This window comes from Dasypus novemcinctus, chromosome 4, assembly GCF_030445035.2.
Source record: "Dasypus novemcinctus isolate mDasNov1 chromosome 4, mDasNov1.1.hap2, whole genome shotgun sequence".
In the NCBI taxonomy this organism is placed as follows: Eukaryota; Metazoa; Chordata; class Mammalia; order Cingulata; family Dasypodidae; genus Dasypus; species Dasypus novemcinctus.
Genome location: NC_080676.1, coordinates 31,621,266 through 31,639,722, shown reverse-complemented (window position 1 = coordinate 31,639,722; position 18,457 = coordinate 31,621,266).

The following is an 18,457-nucleotide window of genomic DNA, read 5'->3' as shown; positions in this document are numbered from 1 at the left end:
AGGAAAAAACTTAACCAATGACACAAAGGACCTGTATTCAGAAAACTACAAAATATTACTGAAAGAAACCCGTTAAGATGTATCTAAACAGAAGGACATCAGTGTTCGTGTATTGGAAGAATAAATAAAGTTAAGATGTGAATTCTACCCAAAATGATTTAGAGTCAGTGCAATACTAATAAAATTTCCAACAGCCTTTTTTCTGCAGAAATGGAAAAGCCAACTATCAAATTTATTTAGAAGGATAAGGGGCCCTGAATAGCCCAAAATGTCTTTAAAAAGAAGAAGGAAGTTGGAGGACTCTCACTTTCTGATTTTAAAGCATATTACCTAGCTACAATGGTAAACAAGCAAACAAACAACAACAACAAAAACCCAGCATGGTACTGGCATAAACAAAGACACATAAGCTAATGGAACATTATCAAGAATGCAGAAAAAGACCTTTACTCTATGGGTCAAGCAATTTTTGACAAGGCTGTCAGCCCACCCAGCTGGGGCAGAACAGTCTCTTCAACAAAAGGTGCTGGGAGAACTGGATAGCCATATACGAAAGAAAGAAAGAGGATCCCTATCTCACACCTTATACATAAATTAACTCAAAATGGACCAAGGTCCTAAATACATAAGCTACAACCATGACATTCTTAGAAGAAAATGTAGGAAAACATCTTCAAGATCTGGTGGTAGGCAATAGTTTCTTAAAACTTGCACCCACAGCATGAACAATAAAAGAAAAAATAGATAAATGGGCTTCCTCAAAATTAAGCACTTTTGTGCTTCAAAAGACTTTGTCAAGAAAATGAAAAGTCACCATACTCAATCAGAGAAATATTTGGAAATCACATATGAGACATGGGTTTGATAGTCATGTTATATATAGAGATCACCAAACTCAACAATAAGGGAGACAAACAACCCAATTAAAAAATGGGCAAAGGACTTGAATAGACATTTCTCCCAAAAGGAAATACAAATAGCCAAAAAGCACATGAAAAAATACTCAACATCACCAGTTATTAGGAAATGCAGATCAAAATTTCAATGACTTTCACACCTGATAGAATGACTATTATCAAAAAACCCAAAAACTACAAGTGCTGGAGAGGTTATGGAAGAATAGGAATATTCCTTCATTGTGGGTGGGAATGTATTTGGTTGCTGCAAAAATAATTGCAGTTTTGCATTGTTGAAATTTGTCATTTGATATTGGCATACATTATTAAATAAATGTGGTTATGTTATGCATCATTTTAATGTGCATTTCTCATTTTATGTTTTTTTTTTGCTAAAGACATTACTTGCTGTTTATTTTATATTTATTTTAGACTATGGAAAGCAAATTTGAGAGATCTTCTTATTTGAATTCAGAATTGGTCGTAATGCTGTGGAGACAACTCACAACATCAACAATGCATTTGGCCCAGGAACTCCTAATGGACATAGAGTACAGTGGTGGTTCAAGAAGTTTTGCAATGGAGACAAGAGCCTTGAAGATAAGGAGCACAGTGGCCAGTCATCAGAAGTTGACAACAACCAATTGAGAACAGTCATCGAAGCAGATCCTCTTAAACTACACAAGAAGTTGCCAAAGAACTCAACATCAACCATTCCATGGTTATTCAGCATTTGAAGTAAATTGGAAAGGTGAAAAAGCTCTATAAGTGAGCCTCATGAGCTGACCAAAAATTTTAAAATCGTCATTTTGAAGTGTCGTCTTCTCTTATTCTACCTAACGGTGAACCATTTCACGATTGGATTGTGATGTGTGGTGAAAAGTGGATTTTATACAACAACCAGCAAGGACCAGTACAGAGGCTGGACTGAGAAGAAGCTCCAAAGTATTTCCCAAAGCCAAACTTGGACCACAAAAAGGTCATGGTCACTGTTTGGTGGCCTGCTGCCATGACAGCTTTCTGAATCCCAGCAAAACCATTACATCTGAGAAGTATGCACAGCAAATCAATGAGATGCAGTGAAAACTGCAATGCCTGCAGCCAGCATTGATGAACAGAAAGGGCCCAATTCTCCACGACAACACCTAACCACACATCACACAACCGACGCTTCAAAAGTTGAAGGAATTAGGCTACGAAGTTTTGCCTCATCCACCATATTCACCTGACCTCTTGCCAACCGACTACCACTTCTTCAAGCATCTTGACAACTTTTTGCAGGGAAAATGCTTCTACAACCAGCAGGTTGCAGAAAACGCTTTCCAAGAGTTCGTTGAATTCCAAAGCACAGAATTTTATGCTACAGGAGTCCACAAACTTATTTTTATTGGCAAAAATGTGCCGATTGTAATGGTTCCTATTTTGATTAATAAAGATGTGTTTGAACATACTTATAATGATTTAAAATTCATGGTCTGAAAGCACAATTCCTTTCGCACCAACCTAATAGAACGGTACAGCCTCTATGGAAGACAGCTTGGCTGTACCTCAAGAAGCTGAATATAGATCTGCCATATGATCCAGCAATCCCATTACAAGGAATATATTCAGAAGAACTGAAAGCAAGGATACACACAGACATTTGCACACTGATGTTCATGGCAGGATTATTCACAACTGCCAAAATATGGAAATACTCAAGTGTCATCAACTCAGTATATGTGGTATATTCATAAAATGGAATACTATTCAGCTGTAAGAAAAAAATTCAGGATCACATGACAACATGGATGAACCTTGACAACATTATGTTGAGTGAATTAAGTCAGACACAAAAGGACAAATATTTTATGATCTCAGTAGTATGAACTAAAACAATGAGTAAACTCATGGAGATAAACTCTAGAGTATAGGTTACTAGTAAACAGAATTTTGGTTGAGAATGGGAGTTGATGATCAATGTATGTAGATTTTTTAATAAGGTTTTTTGTTTGTTGTAAAGTGTGGAAATGAATAGAGTTGATGGTAACACATTATGGTGAGTATAACTAACACTGCTAATTTATAAATGAGTTTGTGGCTGAAAGGGGTAGTCCTATGGATATGAATGTCAATTGAAAGGAAGCTAGAGAATAATCTAGTATATATATAACATAGTGATTTTGGAGGTGGATGAAGATTGTGATTAATAGTATAAATATAAGAATTTTCCTTTTTTATAAAGTATTAAGAATATGGTGATACATGGGAAAAGTACAACTAATGTAACTTATGGATGATAGTTAACAGTAATATTGTGATATTTTTGCAGCAATGGCAAAGACAATTTATCAATTCTAGGAGACAATTATGGGGAGATATAAGGGGGTATGGGATTTTTCCTCTTGGAGTAGTAAAAACATTCTAAATTTGACTGAGTTAATGACAGCATGCCTCTGTGATGAAAATGAGAGCCACTGAGTATACCCTCTGAATGGCTTGTACAAAACATGGGGCTGTATAACACAGGGAATCCAGTGGTGGAAGATCGACTGTGATTAGCAGACAATTATGAGAACCATGTGTTCTCATAATGGATCTGGATCCTTGACAAGCTGAGGGCTTCTTTCCCTCACTTTACTTTTTTCTCTATTTCTCTCATCCCCTCTTAAAACAAAACTACTTTAAAACTATTGCTTGAATTTTATGAGCCCAATCTTGCTCTTGGGACATTCTACATGAATTGGAAAAAATAAAGCATATCCTATTTTTATAGCAGCATTTTGAAGGAAATTAAAACCCCAATATAACAAAGAAAACTGATAAATTGTTATTATAGGCTCTTCCATAATGCAAATTAAATAGTTGACTGCGGTACACATAGAACATCTGCTAACCTAAATTAAAATGTACGAGGAACTAAATTAGAATTGCTTTTTCCATCTAATCATGTAGAAGGCTAAACACATCATAAGCCAGATATTTTCAGTGTTTTTAAGGCATTGCCTATTAGTAAGCTTACTAGAGTAAATTGAAGCAATAACTAAATAGCTTCCTGGGGACCTGAAGGAGTTAATGACTGTGGCTTCCTAAATGCTTAATTAACAGTTGGGTAGAGCACCAGGCGACTCTAATTCAGCAATAACAACAAAAGGTACAGATTTGTTTTAAATCTCAAGCCAATATTAGCCACACTCCTTTTTCTTGAACTGTTTAATGCTTTCTTCCTTTAATTACCTTGTGTGACAGTTGGAGATTATTAATTCCTAAAAGAGAAAGATTATGTTTGTAAGCTAACCTATTCTTCTGTGATACTCTTTGATTGTATTGGATTCAGTTGCGGGGCCCTGGATTAAATTACCCATTGAGATTAGGGCTTTGATTTACACTGTCAGTAAGGAGTGCCTTACGCTGAGTCCCAGCCCCCTCCGTGGGCTGATATGAATGGATACTCACTCAAGAAGACACTCTGAGAAAGACGTCTGTCATATTTTGATCCTGGGGCCCCGGGGCGAGATGAGACATTCACCAGATAGTTTGCAGATGAATTTGGGAAGAGAACAGAACAGATGAGACTGATATAGAAAGCCTGGAAAGAGACACATCCTATGCCAGGAGAGAAGGAAGCCCCGAGACAAGCCGTATGCCAGCCTGCAGCTGAGAGAGAGGAAGCCCTGAGGGGAAGGCTGAACCCTCACAGAGATCAGCTATCCATCTTGCTTCAACATGCGGCAACTGACTTTGGTGAGAAAGCAACCTTGAGTTGGGACTCTTCAGGGCCTTGTAACTGTAACTCCACATAAATACCCTTTATAAAAACCAGCCAATGTCTGGTACTTTGCATTGGCACCCCTTTGGCAGACTAATACACCTTGTTATAAAATTTATTATCTCCATGTGTAAATTAGCAAGATAATTTCAAACTCCCTTTTGAATTCTGGATTCTAGTCTCTGGATTACTCCCTATAAAACACAAAGAAAACAGAAAATAATTGTTTAACAACATATCATTCAAAATTGAAAATAGTCATTGGAAAGCCTGGAGGAAAAGACAAAATACAGTGCCCATTTCCTGTTACTTCTAAAAGCAGCCCACTGCCAGCCTCCCCCTTCCTTCCGATGGTCCTCCCCATTAACTCATAATTATCACTGGGGATGATTTGGTTTGCTTAATCTCAGTGACCTGACTTCCTTCCTTTCAAATTTGTTCCTACTATTACAGAAAAAAACAATATCCTGCTTCCTTTAGTAGCACATATATCAAAATTGGAGCAATACAGGTGAAATTATCCTAACCTCTACCCCAAGAAAACAAATGAATGGCTTGTGCAGCAGAAATTATTTAAGTTGTATGTAATGGAAAACCTAATTAAACAATTATGTTTTAGTTTCCTAGCTGCTAGAACAAATGCCATACAGTGGGATGCCTTAAACAAAGGTAATTGATTGGCTCAGGATTTTGAGGTTAGAAGTCCAAAATCAAGGCAACAGCAAAGCGATGCTTTCTCCCATTAGACTGTTACTGGTTGCCAGTGATCCTTGGTCCTTGGCTTTTCTATTACATGGTAATATTTTCTCCTTTTTCTTTCTCTTCTTAGCTTCTGGATGCTCTCCATGGCTTTTCTCTGTCTGACTTTCACTCTGCTTATGAAGGATTCCAGTAATCTGGATTAAAACCTATGGTGGTTTGAAACTGTATATAACCCAGAAACACATGCTCTTAAATCTAATCCATTCCTGCAGGTGTAAACCCATTGTAAATAGGATATTGTGATGAGGCTACTTCAGTTAAGGTGTGGCCCACCTCATTCAGGATGGCACTTAATCCTATCAATGGAGTCTTTTATAAATGGAATAAATACACACACAGAGAGAAAGAGAAGCAAGAAGCTGAAACAAGAAAACCCAGAAGAGAAGTGAGAGTCCGGTAGATGCTGCCATGTGCCTTGCCATGTGGCAGAAGAGCCAAGGATCCCCAGCAGCTGGTTTGAGAAGAAAGAAGGGTTTGATGATGTCTTGATTGGACATTTTCTTGTCTTCAAAAACTAATAAATTCCCATTGTTTAAGCCAACCAATTTCATGGTATCGGTTTTTAGCAGCCAAGGAAAGTAAAAAAACCCAAGCTGATTTAATTGGGCCACACCTTAACTGAAATAATGTCTTGTAAAGATCTTATTTACGATTCGTCTACACACACCAGAATGCAGACCAAGATCAAGAATATGTTCCAACTGGGGTACACAATCCAATCCATATCAAATTGTTTACAAAAATTATAGTTGTTACTTTATTCTTCGAAGGAACTATCAAGGTTCTAGTTGTCTTTCTGCTTTAAATCTCTGATGCCACTTTCATCCTCCTGGTACCAAGATAGTGGCTTCTCTTTCCATCTTGCATCCTATTCTGGGGAGGAAGAATGAGAAGGATGAAAAGCAAAACGTATGCACCAATTGGCCTGATCCCTTTTTTAAAGAGTTTTTCTAAACTTGCCACATGGTTGACTTATAAATTATTGGCCAGAATTATGTCAAATGTCTACCTCGAGCTGCAGGAGAGCCCAAGAAATCAAGTTTTCACTGCCATAAAAACTAAATCATGTTCCGTTAGTAAGAAAAAAGGAGAAAGTTATATCAGGTAAGTAACTAGTACTCTGCAAGATAGCATGAAGGAAAGAATTGAGGATGTCATAATGAATGCAGAGGAGAAAGATAAAGAGATTATTGTGCTTTTAGAGAATATGATAAAATGGAGAAGAGACAAAGATGACTCAAAATAAGAATAATTGCTGTCCTGAGTTAAAATTCAATAAACAGAAGGAAAAAAGCATTTAAAAAATCAAATACAGCAAAATTTCACTGAAATATAAGAATTGAATCTTTAGATTCTTTAGATAAGAAAAATTAGATCACGATACAGTAATGTTATCAAGCATCAATTTTTTTAAAACTTCTAAAAAAAAGGTATTTCTCTCCCCTTCCCCCCACCCCGGTTGTCTGGTGTCTGTGTCCATTTGCTGTATGTTCTTCTGTGTCCACTTGTGTTCTTGTCAGCAGCACTGGAAATCCATGTCTCCTTCTGTTGCATCATCTTGCTGCATCAGCTCTCCTTGTGTGTGATGCCACTCCTGGGCAGGCTGCGCTTTTTTTGAGCGGGGTAGCTCTCCTTGCCAAGTGCACTCCTTGCACGTGGGGCGCCTCCACACAGGGAACAAACCTGTGTGGCACAGCACTCCTTGCATGCATCAACACCGCACATGGGCCAGCTCACCACATGGGTCAGGAGGCCCTGTGGTTGAACCCTGAACCTCCCATATGGTAGGTGGATGCTATATTAGTTGAGTCAAATCTGCTTCCTCAAGCATCAATTTTAATAGGCAAAGTAAGTCATATATAAGAAAAAAATACCAGTCTGGCCTCAAACTTCAGCATGACAAATTTTGATGCCAGAAAAAAATGGAGCACTGTCTATCAAATGCTGAAAGAGGGACCCAAAGATATTATGTTCTGCTGAGATTCCATTCAGTTGTAAGATCCAGCAAAGACTGAAGAATTCAAGAGGCAGTAGCCCCTATAAGCTCTTTGTAAAAATATCTACTTGGTCATGAAAGCCAGTCAACCAAGAAATGAATCAAAATAAAGAGCTCAGAAATGGAAAACCAACTGGCAAAAGGTGGTAAGCATTGAATCTACTTAAATATAAAATGAAGGTCCAACAACTAGAGAAGTAAAAAGAATATAAACAACAAAATCAGTCAAAGTGTACAGGGATCCAGCAATGGCAGCTAGCATATATCTACTGCTTAGTACATTCTAGACACTGTTAAATGCTTCTCATATAGTAGCTCATTTAATCTTCACAATCAGCTTATGGATGGATATTCATTGTTTGGTCCCCATTTTCGAAGAGAAAATAGAGAGTTTCAGGTGTTAGAATCTGCAGTCTTGACGGCTCTGCCAAGATGCCTTGCAAGATGGTGACCAACTATACTGGTTTTAGCACTGGAAGTCCCAAGCGCCAGTAAAACCCCTTATGGCCTGGCAAACTGGGAGAGTTGGTCAACCTACACTCAAGCTTCATAGCAGAAAAATATTCAATGTTAAAATAAAAACATAGTTTAAGAAAGTAATAACAATAACATGATAACCCTAAGTCCTTAATGGTTTTCATAATCTTTTTTCTTTACCTTAGGGGACCTAAGACATAGTATGTCTTAATGGTGAAAAAATATTTATCCAAAGTTGACAATTCTGAAGTTTCTATTCAGTTTTTTTTTCCTTCTTTCATAAATGTGTTTCTTTATGGTCACAAAAAAGAAAATTTAGAGGTTACTTTGGTTTTAAAAATTAATAACCTTTTGCTAAATCACTGATTTTATTTTAATTCTTCTTAAGCATTTAAGTTCATCTTATAAATCTCATTATTACTTTTATAACCCTAGCAAATTTGAACTGTCACTTTTTAATGGCCTTCAATTGATTAATATTTTAAACTTAGTTAAATTATTTTTAAATGTAACTGTTTATAAATTCAGTACATTTAGTTTTTAAGTCCTTCAATTTTCTGAATGACAAATCTTCCTAAATAACTAAGTAATTTTTATGAATTAAATTAGTAAAACATAAAAATATGGTGAAATTTAAGGCCTTTTAAATATTCTACTATTATTTTATAAACTTAATAAAATTTCTACTTAAATTCACAAGTTAAAATCACTCAATTCTAAATTTTAAATTGGAATCACAAGGTTGCTGCAATCTAATAAACCAGATTAGTTATAATATTGCAAGTGTGTAACACTAAATATATATAGATTCTGTAGCAAAAGAAAATATTAGTATGGCATGTTTGATTCTCTTAAATATTTCTGTCTTTAATTCTGTAACTCTTATGGGTATTAAATTGATATCTGGTTTGAATTTTGGATTTCTCTTTCATGGCTTTCTATGAATTTCTTTGGTCATAACTTCAAAGGCATTCTACTAATTCTTCTTTTAATTCAAGTGAAATTAAGCACCTTTAATAGGGTCTGCTTTTTGTAAAGTTATTTTTCTCTCCCACATGAGTAGGTTTCTGTATTTGTGTGTATATTTGAGATTGTGTTTATGTATGTGTGTGTGTTTCTACACATATACATGCTAGTGGGAGTGGGAGAGAATAACTCCTTCTATTTTCAAGGAGAGCTGATAGGAATAATGTTTACCCAACCCTTGCTGGTTATTTCAGGGATTTAAGGATATTGGCTGAATTTACTTTAAAATTTTCTCTATTGCTTGAATAAGCAAGTGTCACTTTAACAGAGAAGAAAAATGTCTTTTTTTAGAATAATATTTTTTTTAAAGGATGAGATAACTCCATTTGTAGACACAGAAAGATGTCTAGGACATATTGTTAAGTCAATAAAGAGGTTCTGAATAATACATAAAGTTTTATCCCACTTTTGGAGAAAAAATTAAGGTGATGTGAATATAAATGAGTTTCAAAATATACACACTAAATATTAATGTTTACCTCTGGGGCTGTACTAGAATGGGGAGGAGTGTTGGCAGTGCATAAGATGTAGCTGCCTAGAATAGAAACACTGAAGTAAACAAGGAAGAGGTTTATTTTTGCTCATGTAACAAGTCCAGAATTAGGCTGTCCAGGTGGGGGCACTTCGAGTCTCTAGGTTTTTTCAAGTTTCTGTCCCACCACCTTTTGAGTGTGTCTTCCAGACTCATCTTGAAAAAATTGTTGCTCCACTTCCAAATTCCAGTTAGGAGGAAGGTGGAATGATGAAGAGAAAAAAGATGCATGCGGGATGACTATCTTTTTCTCAGGGAAAAGAACCTTTCCTAGGAGCCGCCCCCAACAGACTTAACACGTATATCTTCTTGGCTAGAACCGTGTCAGGTGGCCACACATGGCTGCAAGGAAGCCTGGGAAATCTAGCTTTTCAGGTGGTATATTGATGCCTCAAACATACTCAAATTTTTTTTTAAATTAAGGGTGAAAAGATATTCTCGCCATATACTTCTGCATTGTGTTCATTTTTATAAGCATATATTAATATTTCTGTAGTTTTAAAATATACTTAAAAGTTTAGAAAGAATTCATGTGTATAGTGGTGTGAAGGGAGAACATTTCAAATAGAGGAAATAACCTGACTTATTAAAAATATCTAAATATGAGAAAATATTTCTAATATAATGGTAAGCAGTTGTGTATACTTTTCATCAGAAATATTAATTGCTAAAAGGATCTCAACTGTCAAAATAAATGTTATATGTAACATAATTCACTGTGTTTAAGAAGCATTGAGGAAGGTGGATGTGGCTCAGGTGACTGCGCTCCCAGCTACCATATGGGAGGCCCTGGATTCAACTCCCAGGGCCTCCTAGTGAAGGCAGGCTGCCCGTGTCACCGCAGAGAGCTGACAGCCCGAGCAGCCATGGACAGCTGACAGTAACAACCAGTGCAAACAATAAAGGGGGAAGGGATAAATAAATAAAGTAAAATGAATAAATCTTAAAAAAAAAAAGATGCATTGAGAGCTAAGGGCTGGAACCTTGAAAAGTCTTCCTGTAGGAAAAAAAATGGGTTGATTCTTTTTTTTTTTATTTGAATAGAGTGATTTTTATATAAAGAATTTTTAAAATATATTTTTTATTTATTTTAGATTAATTTACTAATTTTTATTTATTAAAATTTATTTTTATTTAGATTACATAAAATCTTACCCCCCAAAATATAAAGGATTCCTATATGCCCCACTCCCCACACCTCCCATTTTTCCCCACATTAACAACTTCTTTCATTAGTGTGGTACATTCATTGCAGTTGATAAAGATATTTTGGAACATTGCCACTAAGCATGGATAATGGTTTACATTGTAGTTTACACTTTCTCCCACTCAATTCTGTAGGCTATGCATCATATATAATGGCCTGTATCTGTCATTGCAATGTCATTCAGGACAATTCCAAGTCCTGAAAATGCCCCCATATTACACCTTTTCCCTCTCTCTGACTTTAGCACCTCCAGTGACCACGGTCTCCACATCAGTGATGTAATTTCTTCCAATGCTGGAATCACAATAAGTCTGTAGTAGAAAACCAGTAAGTCCACTCTAGTCCATATTTTATTCCCCAATAGTGAGGATCCTGGGATGGTGATGCCCATTCCACCTCTAATTGAGAGGGATCTTCGATCCAATATGGCTGATTGATGGGACTCTCTTGCTCGCAGTTGTAGACTCTCTCAGCTCTTGGTGTGGTCGTTGTCCATCCTCACCTCCTTGTCAGTTGTCCTGGGTGAGTCCAATGAACTGGAGAGTAGGTGTTGCAACTCCACTGAGGCTCTGGGCCCAGCTGGCACATGGACAGTCGAGAGATTCAAGACCCTTGGACAGGGAAGCGGACTTGGCCCAGTGGTTAGGGCATCCGTCTACCACATGGGAGGTCTGCAGTTCAAACCCCGGGCCTCTTTGACCCGTGTGCAGCTGGCCCATGCGCAGTGCCGATGCGCACAAGGAGTGCCCTGCCACGCAGAGGTGTCCCCGTTTACGGGAGCCCCACGGGCAAGAAGTGCGCCCGGTAAGGAGAGCTGCCCAGCGCGAAAGAAAGTGCAGCCTGCCTAAGAATGGTGCCGCCCACACGGAGAGCTGACACAAGATGATGCAACAAAAAGAAACACAGATTCCTGACCACTGACAACAATAGAAGCGGACAAAGTAGAAGATGCAGCAAATAGACACAGAGAACAGACAACCGGGGCGGGGGGGAAGGGGAGAGAAATAAATAAATAAATCTTTAAAAAAAAAAAAAGACTCTTGGACATACGCCTACCAACTATAGGTTCAAATAAAAGGGACAGAAGAGGCATGTGTAGAGAAGTCACATCTGAGACCAACTCTGTAACACTTGGGAGTACAAACTCCGAAGTAGGGTCGACTGGCAAGGCACCAAACTCCAGGGCTATCTGCCATGACTGTAGGACCTGGGTGTCTCCTGAGCCCTCAGGAGGCCCACTATTTGGGGTCGTATCTATTTTGACTGTCTATGAGATCCTGCTAAGACATGCACAAATGTTAGCCCTCTGATGACCTCCTGACTCACTTTGAAGTCTCTTAGCCATATAAACTCATTTGTCATTACCTCTTCTCCCTTTTATTCGAGGTCTTTTTCCAGTTGCATCACCAGCTGGTGCTGGGTAGTAATCCCTCGGTGTCAGGGATGCTATCCCCAGGAGTCATGTTCTACGCTGGGGGAAGGTAATGCATTTATATGGTGAGGTTAGCTTAGAGAGTGGCCACACTTGAGCAACATGGAGGCTCTCAGGAGGTAACTCTTAGGCACCCTACAACACTAGGCTACGTTGCAATTTCAAGAGCAAAGGCTCATAAGCGTAGTCATTAATATCAAGAGCCCATCAATGAACCATCCTTCTTCACTAGTCATTGCCCCTATATTGGGGTATTGTTGCTGTTCCATTAGAGAATGTGGTAGAGCCCCCCAGGATGGAAATTCAATATTCTTTCAGTTCTTGTGTGAATCTCAACCCACTGTGGCAATGCCCCATGAGCATTTGAACACAATTTTATACCTTATATGTATACCCAGGTGAACTTCCTCCATGTATCCCACATCACTGACACCCCACATCAATGATCCTACCCTGCCATAGTTGTAACCCTTCTGTGATCCAAAACTGCTTTAAAAATGAAGTCAAGGGAAGCGGATTTGGCCCAACAGATAGGGCATCTGCCTACCACATGGGAGGTCCAAGGTTCAAGCCCAGGGCCTCCTGACCCATGTGATGAGCTGGCCCATGAACAGCGCTGATGCGCGCAAGGAGAGCCATGCCAGCAGAGGTGTCCCCCGCATAGGGGAGCCCCAAACACAAGGAGTGCGCCCATTAAGGAGAGCCATCCAGTGTGAAAAAAAAAAAAGTGCAGCCTGCCCAGGAATGGCATCGCACACATGGAGAGCTGACGCAGCAAGATGAAGCAACAAAACGAGACACAGATTCCAGGTTCCACTGACAAGTATACAAGCAGACACAGAAGAACACACAGCAAATGGACACAGAGAGCAGACAATGGAGGGGAGGGGGGACGGGGAAGGGGAAGGGAGAGAAATAAATTTTTAAAAGTAAAAAAAATAAAAATGAAGAATATCGTCAAGTTCAGTTAGTAGGAAAATGAAATGATAGGTTTAAACATAAGAAATAAAATACATAATAATTTAGAAAAACTGAAACTAAAATAAAGTTTAAAAATGGGTTATTAAAAAAATTAAAACTGTTGAAAAAAAAATTTTACCTTTTGCCTCTCATCACTAATATCTGTTGTCCTGTATATACAGTGGCATTTTCTTCCATTTTTTCCCCAGTGTCTTACCTTTTTTCATTTTGTCTTCCAAGAAGTTTTAGGTCACAGTAAAGACACATACAGAATCCCATAGGGGAGTCCCATATACCCAAAACCCTCTCCCCTTTCCCCTTTCCCCTTTCCTCTTTCCCCTATTAATAACCTTTTCACATGTGGATGGTACATTTGTTACAACTCATGTACAAATATTGAAACATAGCTACTAACCATGGTCAATGGTTTACATTATGGTTTACATTTTAGACAATACACTTTCACAAATTTTTTATGAAATTTAACATGGTCTATATCCATCATTGCAAGATCATGCAGAACACGTCCATTGCCCCCTAAATACCTGCTCTTCCATCTACTCTATTCCTCCCCCTCTTCCCCTTGGGACCCACAGCGGCCACCAGACTTTACTCCTTGAAGGACAAGATTCATAGATACTTGCAACAAGGCTGAGGGCTTGACACGCTAGTCTGTTCTCCCCTATTACAAACTGCCCATGTACCTGAGAGAGACCCTTCCTCTGTTTGAGAATGTATCGGGCCTCCCTAGGATGGGAGTCCAACTCCTTCCTACTCATTATGTGGGTCTCCCCCCAATGATACAACACACTATGACAAAATGATCACTTGCACATTCTCTAGAAGACTGCCCCAGGTACGCCCTGTCCCAAATGCCCCCCATCCAACACCCTAAACTGGGCATATTTGTCACGTTGCCAAAAGAGCTTTCTCAACATCTTAGTTTCAACCATGTACCCGCCAGTCCCCAGTGTTCACCTGCTCTCTTCCCCAACCCTCCTCCGAGTTCCATAGACAATCCAGCCCATCCTCCCTACCCTACCCTCCTGTCAAGCTTGCACCACCCAACCCAATAGTATCCCTACACCCCTGTCATATCACTTCACTGCACATCTACTGACTTCCACCTTATCATAGATTTCACCCATATGGGCATTGGCTCACAACCTTCTTCTCCCTTTCTATTTCCTGTAAATCTATCTTCCAGACTCTAGCTCTCTGAGTCTGCTCAATTTGCTTAATTCATATCTTGAGGTCATGTAATATTTATCCTTCAATGCCTGCTTGCTTCTTAAGGTGTTCACTCACATCTAGGAAGATGGGAAACTAGCTCGATATAATCCTGACACTGAGAGTAAAAATAATCTAGATCTATACTTTATATTTGAATTACTTTAAAAACATTTGTTTTAAAATCCAGAAAGTAACAATGGGGCAAAGTTTGAAAACAGCAAAAACTACTACTTCTCGAGCATTTCAAAAGTGTTTTTTTTTTATTTCTTTATTAGAGAAATTAGTTGTAGGTTTATAGGAAAATCACGCAGAAAAGATAAAATCCCTATATACCTCCACTACTATTAATACCTTGCATTAGGGGAAACAGACTTGGCCCAGTGGTTAGGGCGTCCGTCTACCACATGGAAGGTCCGTGGTTCAAACCCCGGGCCTCCTTGATCCGTGTGGAGCTGGCCCATGCGCAGTGCTGATGCGCGCAAGGAGTGCCCTGCCAGGCAGGGGTGTCCCCCGCATAGGGAGCCCCACGCGCAAGGAGTGTGCCCCATAAGGAGAGCCGCCCAACGGGAAAGAAAGTGCAGCCTGCCCAGGAATGGCGCCGCACACACGGAGAGCTGACATAACAAGATGACTCAGCGAAAAGAAACACAGATTCCCGTGCCACTGACAACAGCAGAAGCGGACAAAAAGAACACGCAGCAAATGGACAGAGAGAACAGACAACTGGGGTGGGGGCAGGGGAAGGGGAGAGAAATAAATAAAAAATAAATCTTAAAAAAAAAATACTTTTCATTAGTATGGTACATTTTTTTACAATTGATGAAAGAATATTATTATAATTGTACTCTTAACTATAGTCCGTGGCTTACATTCAGGTTCACTGTTTGTGTTGTATACCTTTATGGGTTTACTTTAAAAAATTTTTATTCTACTAACATGTAGACAAGCTAAATAATTAACAGTAATTATATTCACTATGTTGTACTATCATCACCACCATTCATTACCAAAAGTCTGTGGGCATTGACTCACAGATCCCCTGATGTTGCATCCAGCCCAAAGGGTACTAGAAATGAATAACCAAAACTTTTCTATCACTCCAAATAGAAACTCTGTACAATTTAAGCATTAACTCCCCCTTCCCTTCCTTAAGCACAGCCCCTAATTATATGTATTCTAGTTTCTGTCTCTATGAATTTGCCTATGAGTCTCTCCAATCACATCACTGATCACAATATTTGTCTTTCTGTTTCTGGGTTATTTCACTCAGCAAGATGTCTTCAAGGTTAATCCATATTGTTGCATGTATCAGAACTTTATTCCTTTTCATGGCTGAAAATATTCCATTGTATGCATATACCACATTTTGTTTATCCATTCATTAGTTGATGGATACTTGGGTTGCTTCCATCTTTTTTTCCCCTTCCACTCCCCTTCCTCCACCCTGCTGTTTTTGCTGTCTGTGTCCATTCACATGTGATCTTCTGTATCTGTTTCTCTTTTTGTCTTCTCTTCTTGTCTTTCTCCTCTAGAATTCACCAGGATTCAGTCCTCGTGACTTCTGATGTGGGGACAGGTTCCCTGTCAACTGCACCACCTCAGTTCCTGGTCTCTGCTGCACTTCATCTTGACTCTCCCCTTCCTCTCTCCTTTGTTGCATCATCATCTTGCTGTGTGACTCACATGCATGGGCCCTGGCTCACCATGCAGGCACTTGGCTTGCTACATAGGCACTCGGCTCGCCACATGGGCACTGGTTTGCTGCACAGGCACAGGCTCACCATGCAGGCACTCAAGCAGGCACTTGGCTCACCACATGGGCACTGGCTCACCACATGGGCCTTTGGCTTGCCGTGTGGGCACTCACACTGACACTCAGCTCACTGTGCAGACACTTGGCTTACCACATGGGCACTTGCATGGGCACTCAGCTCACCATGTGGGCACTCAGCTAACTGTGCAGGTACCCACAAGGGCACTCAGTTCACCGCGTGGGCACTCAGCTCACCACGCAGTCACTGGCTCGCTGCGCAGGCATGTTTTCTCTTCTTTTTCACCAGGACACCCCAAGGATCAAACCTGGGTCCTTCCACATGGTAAGCAGAGTCCTTGTATCACTTGAGCCACATCCACTTCTCTCCATCCTTTAATAATTGGTAATAGTACTGCTATGAACATTGGTGTGCAAATATCTGTCTGAGTCCCTGCTTTCAGTTCTTTTGGGTATATTCCTAAAAGAGGGGCTGCTGGGTCATTTGGTAATTCTACACTTAACTTACTAAGGAATCACCAAACCATCTTCCACAGTAGTTGCACCATTTTACATTCCCACAAACATTTATTTCTCCACATCTTTCCCAACACTTGTAATTTTCTGTTTTTCAATAGCAGATATTCTAGTTGGTGTGAAACAGTATCATAGTATCTCATTGCAGTTTTGATTTGCATTTTCTCTGAAGGTTAATGAGGTTGAATATCTTTTCTTGTATTCTTCAGCATTTTGTTTATCTTGCTTGGAGAAATGTCTATGCAAGTCTTTTCCCTATTTTTTAATTAGGTTGTTGTCTTTTTATTGTTGAGTTTTAGGATTTCATTACATATTCTGGATATTAAACCCTTATTGGACATGTGGTTCCCAAATATTTTCTTCCATTCTGTAGGTTGTCTTACTTTCATGATAAAGTCCTTTGAAGAACAAAAGGCTTTAATTTTGATGAGGTCCCATTTATTTATTTTTTCTCTCATTGCTTATGCTTTGGATGTAAGGAAACCATTGCCTAACAAAAGGTCCTGAAGACGCTATGCTTCTCTACATTTTCTTTCAGGAATTTGATAGCACTAGTTTTTATATTAAGGTCTATGATGTATTTTGATTTTGGTTTTTGGTACATGCGTGAGAGAGTGGTTCATCTTCACTCTTTTGGATATGGACAATCTAGTTGTCCCAGCACTATTTTTTGAAGAGATGATTTTTCCTCATTGAGTGGATGTAGTACCCTTGTCAAAAATCAAGTAACCATAGATGTCAGGGTTTTTTTCCGAGCTCTCCATTTGATTGCATTGGTCTATATGTCTGAGCTTGTGCCAGTACTATGCTGTTTTGATTACTTGGCTTTGCAATAAGTTTTGTTTTGTTTTATTTAGGCACCAGGACCTCATATGTGGAAAACCAGTGCTCAACCACTGTGCCACATCAGGACTTTTTCAGCTGTTTTGCTTGTTGTTTGTTTTCTTGTCTTTTCAGGAGGCACCAGGCGCCAAACCTGGGGCCTCCCATGTGAGAGGCAGGGCTCAACTGCTTGAGTCACATCTGCTCCCTGTAATAAGTTTTAAGATCAGGAAGTGTGAGTCCTCCAACTTCATTCTTCCTTTTCAAGATAGTTTTGGTTATTTGGAGCCCCTTACCCTTCCATATATATTTAATGATTGTCTTTTCCATTTCTGCAAAGAATGCTGTTGGAATTTTAATTGGGATTGCATTGAATCTGTACATCGCTCTGGGAAGAATTGACATTTTAACAATATTTAGTCTTCCAATCCATGAACTTGGAATATCTCTCCATTTATTTATGTCTTCTTTGATTTCTTTTAGCAATGTTTTGCAGTTTTCTGTGTACAAGTCCTTTTATCATTGGTTAGATTTGTTCCTAGATATTTGATTCTTTTCATCGCTATTGTAAATGGAATTTTTCTCAATTTCCTCTTCAGATTTTCATTACTAGTGTATAGAAACACTGCTTATTTTTGGTTAATCTTGTACCCTGCCACTTTGCTGAATTCATATATTAGCTCTACAAGCTTTGTTGTGGGTTTTTCAAGATTTTCTGTATATAGGATCATGTTACCTGCAAAGAGGGAAAAATTTACTTCTTCTCTTCCAATTCAGATGCCTTTTCTTTCTTTTTTTTTTACCTAAGTATTCTGGATGGAACTTCTGATACAATGTTAAATAACAGTGATGAGAGTGGGCACCCTTATCCTGTTCCTCACCTTAGAGGGAAAGCTTTCAGTCTTTCATCATTGAGTATGATTTTAGTTGTGTTTTCCATATGTGCCTTTCCTAGTTTTCTAAGTATTTTAATCAAGGAGGTGTGCTGGATTTTGTCAAATTGCCTTTTCTGTGTCAATTGGGATGATTATGTGCTTTTTCCCCTTCATTTTGTTAACATGGTATGTTAATTTGCTCCT